The 8,749-nt window shown below is 46.7% G+C and overlaps 1 long non-coding RNA gene across 1 annotated transcript; it reads left to right on the top strand.

Moving 5' to 3' along the window:
* The first annotated feature begins 2,756 nt into the window (after nucleotides 1–2,756).
* Nucleotides 2,757–3,681, top strand: LOC125549386. Its single transcript, XR_007301322.1, has 3 exons — nucleotides 2,757–2,796; nucleotides 2,881–3,534; nucleotides 3,611–3,681. It is a non-coding gene; the product is annotated as an uncharacterized LOC125549386 (long non-coding RNA).
* The last annotated feature ends 5,068 nt before the right edge of the window (nucleotides 3,682–8,749 follow it).

The following is an 8,749-nucleotide window of genomic DNA, read 5'->3' on the forward strand; positions in this document are numbered from 1 at the left end:
CCTCTACGCGGATTGCCCTTCGCGCGTCTACGGCTGTGGCCGACGGCCTCCGGGGGCTAGCATGCCGCCAAATCTTGCGTCGGCGGCCTCTCACAAGTCTGGAAGTGTTGTGGCGGTTGCAAACGCCCGGCACGCGTGTCCGGGGTGTGCCCCCCTCACGGACGGCGCTGCCGCCGGCACCTGGAGGGGGGAAACGGACGCGTGGGGTCTACATGGAGGGGATCTTGCTGTGGGTCTGGCCCGGATGTTGCTCCAAAGTGTTCCTATGGGCTGACCTAACACAACCGGGTGGGGAGGTCCACTGGTCAAAGCCCGTCCGTGCAAAGTCAAAGGGGTACATCCCGAGGGGGGAAACGGACGTGTCGGGTCTACACGGTGTGGATATGTAGCAGTGGGTTTGGCCCGGATGTTGCTCCCAGGTGTCCCTCTATCGATGACCCCCTCCCCCTTCACTCACCTGACGAACTAAGCTACCCCCGCCCCCACCCCCACCCTCACCGTCGACGACCCCCTCCCCCTTCACTCACCTGACGAACTAAGCTCCAGATCGAGCACGTGATCGAGGGCGGCCATGGCGCTCCCATACCCACGACCAGGCCACTGCCTTGGCGGACGAAGCTGCTCGAATTCGGCGCCTCCCCTCCCCTCCCCTCTGTGTGGTTCCGGGAGAGGAGAGGGCTGAGCGGTTTAAAAAAATAAAAAATCTATATGAAATAATAATACATAAAAAAGGAAAATTATAACTATAAATTTTTTTAAAAATGTATATAAAATAAAAAAGAATAAATATATAACTATAAGAAAACATTAAAAAATTTATATAAAATAAAAAAAACTATGCCTATGGCTAAGCCGTCGGCATAGGTGCCACGTGGCATCACTACATATGCCGACGGCTTAGCCGTCGGCATAGTTGCCTTATCCATATCCAGTCAACCCCCTCCACTCGTTCGTCCCCGGCCAGATCCCGCGCGCCCCCGAGCCCGACCCGCGCTGCCGCCGCCGCCCGCCGCTGCCCCCCGCCGCCCCCCCCCCGCCCCTGCCGCCGCCGCATCCACCCGCGCACTCTCCCCTTCCCTCGCCGTCCCCCTCCCGCCGTCTCCACCCCTGCCTCCCCTGTCGCCGTCTGAAGCCGCTGTCGCCCCGACCTCCCCCCTACCGCGCTGCGCCGCCCCGCCTCCCCCGACCCAACGCCGCACCAGCCTCCCCCCGACCGCGAGCGCGCGAGCTCCTGCCGGCCCGCGCCCGGCCCTCCACCGCCGCCCCTGCTCGCCCGCTGCCCCGCCTGCCCCTGCCTCAGCCCTCCACCGCCGCCCCCTGCTCGCCCGCTGGCCCGGCCGCCCTGCCTCGCCGTCCCGGCTGGCCCGGTGAGCTTTTTATTCATGTTTTTGCATTTTTTACTGCTTGTTATGTGATAGATGCATGTTGTATGGATGAATGGATGGATTGATGTATATTGGTTAGTTATTTTATCATGATGATCTTGCTAAAAAAATGTTGTCAAATGTTGTCAAATGTATGTGATAGATGCATGTTGTCAAATGTTGTCAAATTTGAAGAACAAAATTGGTATATTTGAGATGTTGTCAAATAGCTATAGTTTCATTTCGTGATGTTGAAAAAATTGGTATCTGATGAGTAGTTATTTTATCATGATGATCTTGCTAAAATAAATTGAAGAACAAAATTTGACACTTGATGAAAATTAGGATTTGAAGTATCATGATGATCTAAAACCTTGACTAGATGTCATTAGCAATATGATTTTTTTCATAGTTTGAAGTGTCAATGCTTTATGTGATGTGGTGCCGTCAAATTTTTTGACTCGGTAAAATTTACAGGCTTTGTGGTATTTCATCTCCCTGGAGCCTTCGTCGTCTGGGTTTGGTCCGTGATCCTGCCGCTGCTCGACTATTTTATCATTATGTTGCTTGTCACATGCTTATTCTGGTTGTTATTTATTTTTCTTGTCACATGCTAATAGTTCATTCTTTTGCAGCAACTGGCTATTCTAAAGGGGTCCGTATTCCCAACGGCCTCATCACCGTCTTGCTGAAGTTATATTGGCCGGGGTTGTACTGTCCTGATCCAGTCAGGCAGCCGGACCGTCGGGTTTTGGCCACGAGCTGGGACCACTGGGAAGCGGCCCGCCACGCGGACCATGAGACCCATGCCAAGGCCGTGATCACTACTTTCTGGGTGAGTTCTCTTCAGAAGCACAAGTCCATTCTAGTTTCATGAATGATTTAACTCATGGCTTCTCCCATTCTTGTTTCATGCATGATTGTAGAAATTCTATCGAGTTCTTCCAGAGCACAGGGCTAGAGCGGACCAGATCGTGCTGCGCTAATGAAAGAAGAAGGCCCGCCAGATGCAGTACGAGGTGCGCTATGTGGCCATCTCCACATACTACCACGACTATCTTGGTGTGAAGATGACCAAGGAAGAAGCGCGCAGGATGGGCATTATCTTGGAGAGGCCCGAGTTCTTGGCGGTAAGTATAAAAGATTTTTCATTATGCTTTCATTACCTTGTGGTACATTATGCTTTATGCTTTATGCTTTATGCTTCCATAACACCAATTTGGACACACCTACATGCCATTATGCTTTTATTATGTAGGTGTGTCCAAATTGGTGTTATGGAAAAGACGAGTCCTGGGCGGCATTGGTGGATCTTTGGTGTGATGAGGCTGGAGCCTGGGCGGCTATGAGAACCAAAAATAAGGCTAACCGAGGGACGGAGGGAGTACATGCTCAGGGAAACCGAAACCACTATCTCCACAAGGCAGTTAATGTATGACTAACCCCATTAAACATTCTTCTTCTTCTATTTACCATCACTTTCTTATGTATGACTAACCTCTGTTTGGTGGTGCAGGAGGAGAAACTGAAGCGGCCGCTCTCACACATGCAGGCGTGGGAGATCGCCCATACGCGGAAGGACCCCAAGCCTGGCGAGCCCAAGTACTACAGCAAGAAGACCGCAGGGAGGAAGAAGGCCTACTCCGAAGCGTATCTGGAGTTACATCCTGACCCACCTGACCCCATTGCGGTGCCTCTGGACGACATGGCGGTGGTGAGGATGGGGCCCAAGGAGCACGGTCGGGAGGCGGTTCTCGATGCTGTGATCACTCCTAGTATCTCCTACACACAGCTTCGTCGGATCGACCCGAGCCTGAGCCAGCGCACGAGCCAGCCAGTGACTAGTACACAGTACCTCTTTCAGGAGCAACAATCTGTAAGTATTTTCCCTCTTATCTTCATTTCTCACTTCATTTTCCGCATTTAGTAGTTTTATGAGTTCCATCATGTCATACCGTAGGCCTACATGGAGTACACATGCCAGGAGACCATGGCGTGGCATCAGAGGCTTTATGAACACCAAGTGCAGAGGGATAGCCAGATGCAGCAGGCTTTTCAGGATATGGCGGCCGGCAGGTGTCCTCAGTTCCCTCCAGCACAATGCCCTCCAGCACAACCAGTGCTGATGAGCTTTGAGGAGTTTGTGGCACAGAACGCTGGCCCCTCGCCGGTTAGTTCATCCCCAATCTATTCACCCAAAGCATGTCATGCCTTTCAACACAGTCATATGTTTTTTCAACATCCAGGGAACAGGTGGATCTACCGTTGGCGGTGGTCTTCGCAGCACTCCGGAGACACGGAGCCCGACCACTCCGACCCACGGAGGCGGAGGCGGAGGAGGAGGCGGTCTTGGCGGTAGCGCTGCCGCTAGCAGTGACGACCTGGGCTTCGGCGGTCTTGGCGGTGACGACCTCCGTGGTGCTCGACGTCCTGGCGCTTAAGCCTTTGGGTCACATTGTGGCGGTCTTGGTGGTGATGATACTTATATGCTTGTGATGTTTCTTATTGTTGTTTGTGAGATTCTTATGCTTGGTGGTGATGATACTTATATGTTTATGCTTTGCGATGCTTCTTATGATGTGTGATGATGAATTTGTTCTGTGATGCTGCTGGGCCAGCTGTTATGTGATGCATATATTTGTTGTGTGCTGTATATATTCAAATGAATTGAGCTGAAACAAAACAGAAAAAAGAAAAAAAAACAGACAGAAACTATGCCGACGGCTAGGCCGTCGGCATAGAGCTGCCGTGAGCTCCCAGTGGCTACCACGTGGCAGGTCTATGCCGACGGCATAGCCGTCGGCATAGTTTCAAACTAAGCCGACGGCTAAGCCGTCGGCATAGGCCTGCTCCAGGAGCTCCCAGTGGCTGCCATGTGGCAGGTCTATGCCGACGATCTAGCCGTCGGCATAGTTTCAACCTAAGCCGACAGCTATGCCGACGGCTAGACCGTCGGCACAGACCTGCCACGTGGCGAGCAAGCATTGGTCAGCACTTGACGGCGGCCGCCGTTAGGCGATAACGTTGCCGACGGCCGTGGCCATCGGCATAGATGTACGGACACCGTCGGGATAGGGCCTATGCCGACGGCCTTTCTATGCCGACGACATTCCTGGCTACGCTGACGGATATGTTGCCGACGGCCCTATGCCGACGGGTGCCGTCGGCATAGGCCTGTCCCACGGCCCTATGCCGACGGGTGCCGTCGGCATAGGCCTGTCCCGACGGCCATTCAGGGCTATGCTGACGGCCCTGGCCGTTGGCATAGGGTGCGATTCTGGTAGTGTTCCTGGTGAGTGATACATCCATTTTGCATCATGCTTTTATATCGATATTTATTGCATTATGGGCTGTTACTTCACATTATGTCACAATACTTATGGCTATTCTCTCTTATTTTACAAGGTTTACATAAGGAGGGAGAATGCCGGCAGTTGGAATTCTGGGCTGGAAAAGGAGCAAATATTAGAGACCTATTCTGCACAACTCCAAAAGTCCTGAAACTCCACGAAATATCTTACAATAAATAATAAAAACTCCTCGCCAAAGATGAAGGCCAGGGGGCACACACCCTATCCACGAGGGTGGGGGCGCAACCCCCCCTAGGGCGCGCCCCCTACCTCATGGGCCCCCTGGTGGCTCTCTGATGACCATCTTCTGCTATATGAAGTCTTTCGTCGAGAAAAAAAAGAAGCAACCTTTCGGGACGAGACTCCGCCGCCACGAGGCGGAACCAATCTAGGGCTCCGGCAGAGCTGTTTTGCCAGGAACCCTTCCCTCCGGGAGGGGGAAATCATCGCCATCGTCATCACCAACGCTCCTCTCATCGGGAGAGGGCAATATCCATCAACATCTTCACCAGCACCATCTCATCTCCAAACCCTAGTTCATCTCTTGTATCCAATTCTTGTCTCTAAGTCTGGGATTGGTACTAGTAGGTTGCTAGTAGTGTTGATTACTCCTTGTAGTTGATGCTAGTTGGTTTATTTGGTGGAAGATCATATGTTCAGATCCTTTATGCATATTATTACCCCTCTGATTATGAACATGAATATGCTTTGTGAGTAGTTACGTTTGTTCCTGAGGACTAGGGAGAAGCCTTGCTATTAGTAGTCATGTGAATTTGGTATTCGTTCGATATTTTGATGAGATGTATGTTGTCTAGCCTCTAGTGGTGTTATTTGAACGTCTACTACATAACACTTCACCATTATTCGGGCCTAGAGGAAGGCATTGGGAAGTAATAAGTAGATGATGGGTTGCTAGAGTGACAGAAGCTTAAACCCTAGTTTATGCGTTGCTTCGTAAGGGGCTGATTTGGATCCATATGTTTCATGCTATGGTTAGATTTACCTTAATACTTTTGTTATAGTTGCGGATGCTTGCAATAGAGATTAATCATAAGTGGGATGCTTGTTCAAGTAAGAGCATCACCCAAGCACCGGTCCACCCACATATCAAATTATCAAAGTACCGAACGCGAATCATACGAGCGTGATGAAAACTAGCTTAACGATATTCCCATGTGTACTCGGGAGCGCTTTTCCTTATATAAGAGTTTGTCCAGGCTTGTCCTTTGCTACAAAAAGGATTGGGCCTCCTTGCTGCACTTTATTTACTTTTGTTACCTGTGGCTCGTTACAATTTATCTTATCACAAAACTATCTGTCACCACTTATTTCAGTACTTGCAGAGAATACCTTGCTGAAAACCGCTTATCATTTCCTTCTGCTCCTCGTTGGGTTCGACACTCTTACTTATCGAAAGGACTACGATAGATCTCCTATACTTGTGGGTCATCAAGACTCTTTTCTGGCGCCGTTGCCGGGGAGTGAAGCGCCTTTGGTAGGTGGAATTTGGTAAGGAAAAATTTATATAGTGTGCTGAAATTTACTGTCACTTGTTACTATGGAAAGTAATCCTCTGAGGGGCTTGTTTGGGGTATCTTCACCCCGTCCAATAGAGCAAATAGTTGCTCCTCAACCTACTGAACCTATTGAAAATGAAACTCCTTTTGAATTTCCTTCGGGTATGATAGAAAAACTTCTAGCTAATCCTTTTACAAGAGATGGAACAAAGCATCCTGATGAGCACTTAATATATGTGGATGAAGTTTGTGGATTATTTAAGCTTGCAGGTATGCCCGATGATGTTGCTAAGAGGAAGGTCTTCCCTTTATCTTTGAAGGGGGACGCATTGACATGGTATAGGCTATGTGATGATACGAGATCATGGAACTATAGAAGATTGAAATTGGAATTTCATCAAAAGTATTATCCTATGCATCTTGTTCACCGTGATCGCAATTCTATATATAATTTTTGGCCTCGCGAAGGAGAAAGCATCGCTCAAGCTTGGGGAGGCTTAAATCAATGTTATATTCATGCCCCAATCATGAGCTCTCGAGAGAAATAATTATTCAAAGTTTTTATGCTCGGCTTTCTCATAATAATCAAACCATGCTCGATACTTCTTGTGCTGGCTCTTTTATGATGAAGACTATTCAATTTAAATGAGATTTATTGGATAGAATTAAACGCAACTCTGAAGATTGGGACCTCGACGAAGGTAAGGAGTCAGGTATGACACCTAAGTTTGATTGTGTTAAATCTTTTATGGATACCGATATTTTCCGTAAGTTTAGCACTAAATATGGACTTGACTCTGAGATAGTAGCTTCTTTCTGTGAATATTTTGCTACTTATGTTGATCTCCCTAAGGAGAAGTGGTTTAAATATCATCCTCCCAGAGAAGTAAAAGTAGCTGCACCTATTAAAGTTGAAGAAAAGGCTGTCACTTATAATGATCCTATTGTTCCTACTTCTTATGTTGAGAAACCACCTTTTCCTGTTAGAATAAAGGATCATGCTAAAGCTTCAACTGTGGTTTGTAAAAGCAATATTAGAACTTATACACCTCCTGAGCAAGTTAAAGTAGAACCTAATATTGCTATTGTTAAAGATCTCTTGTTTGATAATATTGATGGGCATGTTATTCAATTTTGCGATGAAACTGCTAGAATTGCTAAACCTTGTGCTAAAGATAAACATAGACCTGTGGTAGGTGTGCCTGTTATTTCTGTTAAAATAGGAGATCATTGTTATCATGGCTTATGTGATATGGGTGCTAGTTCTAGTGCAATACCCATTGACTTATAGAAAGAAATTATGCATGATATTGCACCAATTGATTTAGAAGAAATTGATGTCACAATTAAGCTTGCCAATAGAGATACTATTTCACCAATGGGGATTGTTAGAGATGTTGAAGTCTTGTGTGGGAAAACTAAATATCCTGCTGATTTTCTTGTTCTTGGTTCCCCACAAGATAGCTTTTGTCCCATTATATTTGGTAGACCCTTCTTGAACACTGTTAATGCTAGGATAGACTGCAAAAAGAATGTTGTTACTATTGGCTTGGATGATATGATTCATGAGTTTAATTTCTCTAAATTTAGTAAACAACATCATGAAGAAGAATTGCCTAGTAAGGATGAAATTATTGGTCTTGCTTCTATTGCTGTACCTCCTAGTGATCCTTTAGAACATTATTTGCTAGACCATGAAAATGATATGTTCATGAATGAAAGAAGGGAAATAGATGAAGTATTCTTTAACCAGGAACCTATTCTAAAACACAATTTGCCTGTTGAAATCCTAGGGGATCCCCCTCCACCTAAGGGTGATCCCGTGTTTGAGCTTAAACCGTTGCCTAATAATCTTAAGTATGCTTATCTTGATGAAAAGAAGATATATCCTGCTATTATTAGTGCTAACCTTTCAGAGCATGAAGAAGAGAGATTATTGAAAACTCTGAAGAAGCACCGTGCTGCTATTGGATATACTCTTGATGATCTTAAGGGCATTAGTCCCACTCTCTGTCAACATAAAATAAATTTGGAAGCAGATGCCAAACCAGTTCGTGATCCTCAACAACATTTGAATCCTAAAATGAAAGAAGTGGTAAGAAAAGAAATACTAAAGCTTCTGGAGGCAGGTATAATTTATCCCGTTGCTGATAGTCAGTGGGTAAGTCCTGTCCATTGTGTCCCTAAGAAGGGAGGTATTACTGTTGTTCCTAATGATAAAGATGAATTGATCCCAAAAAGAATTACCATAGGTTATAGGATGGTAATTGATTTCCGCAAATTAAGTAAGGCTACTAAGAAAGATCATTACCCCTTACCTTTTATTGATCAAATGCTAGAAAGATTATGCAAACATACACATGACTACTTTCTAGATGGTTATTCTGGTTTCTCTCAAATACCTGTGTCGGCTAAAGATCAATCAAAGACTACTTTTACATGCCCTTTTGGTACTTTTGCTTATAGACGTATGCCTTTTGGTTTATGTAATGCACCTGCTACCTTTTAAAGATGCATG

The sequence above is a fragment of the Triticum urartu genome, chromosome 3, assembly GCF_003073215.2.
Source record: "Triticum urartu cultivar G1812 chromosome 3, Tu2.1, whole genome shotgun sequence".
Classification (NCBI taxonomy): Eukaryota; Viridiplantae; Streptophyta; class Magnoliopsida; order Poales; family Poaceae; genus Triticum; species Triticum urartu.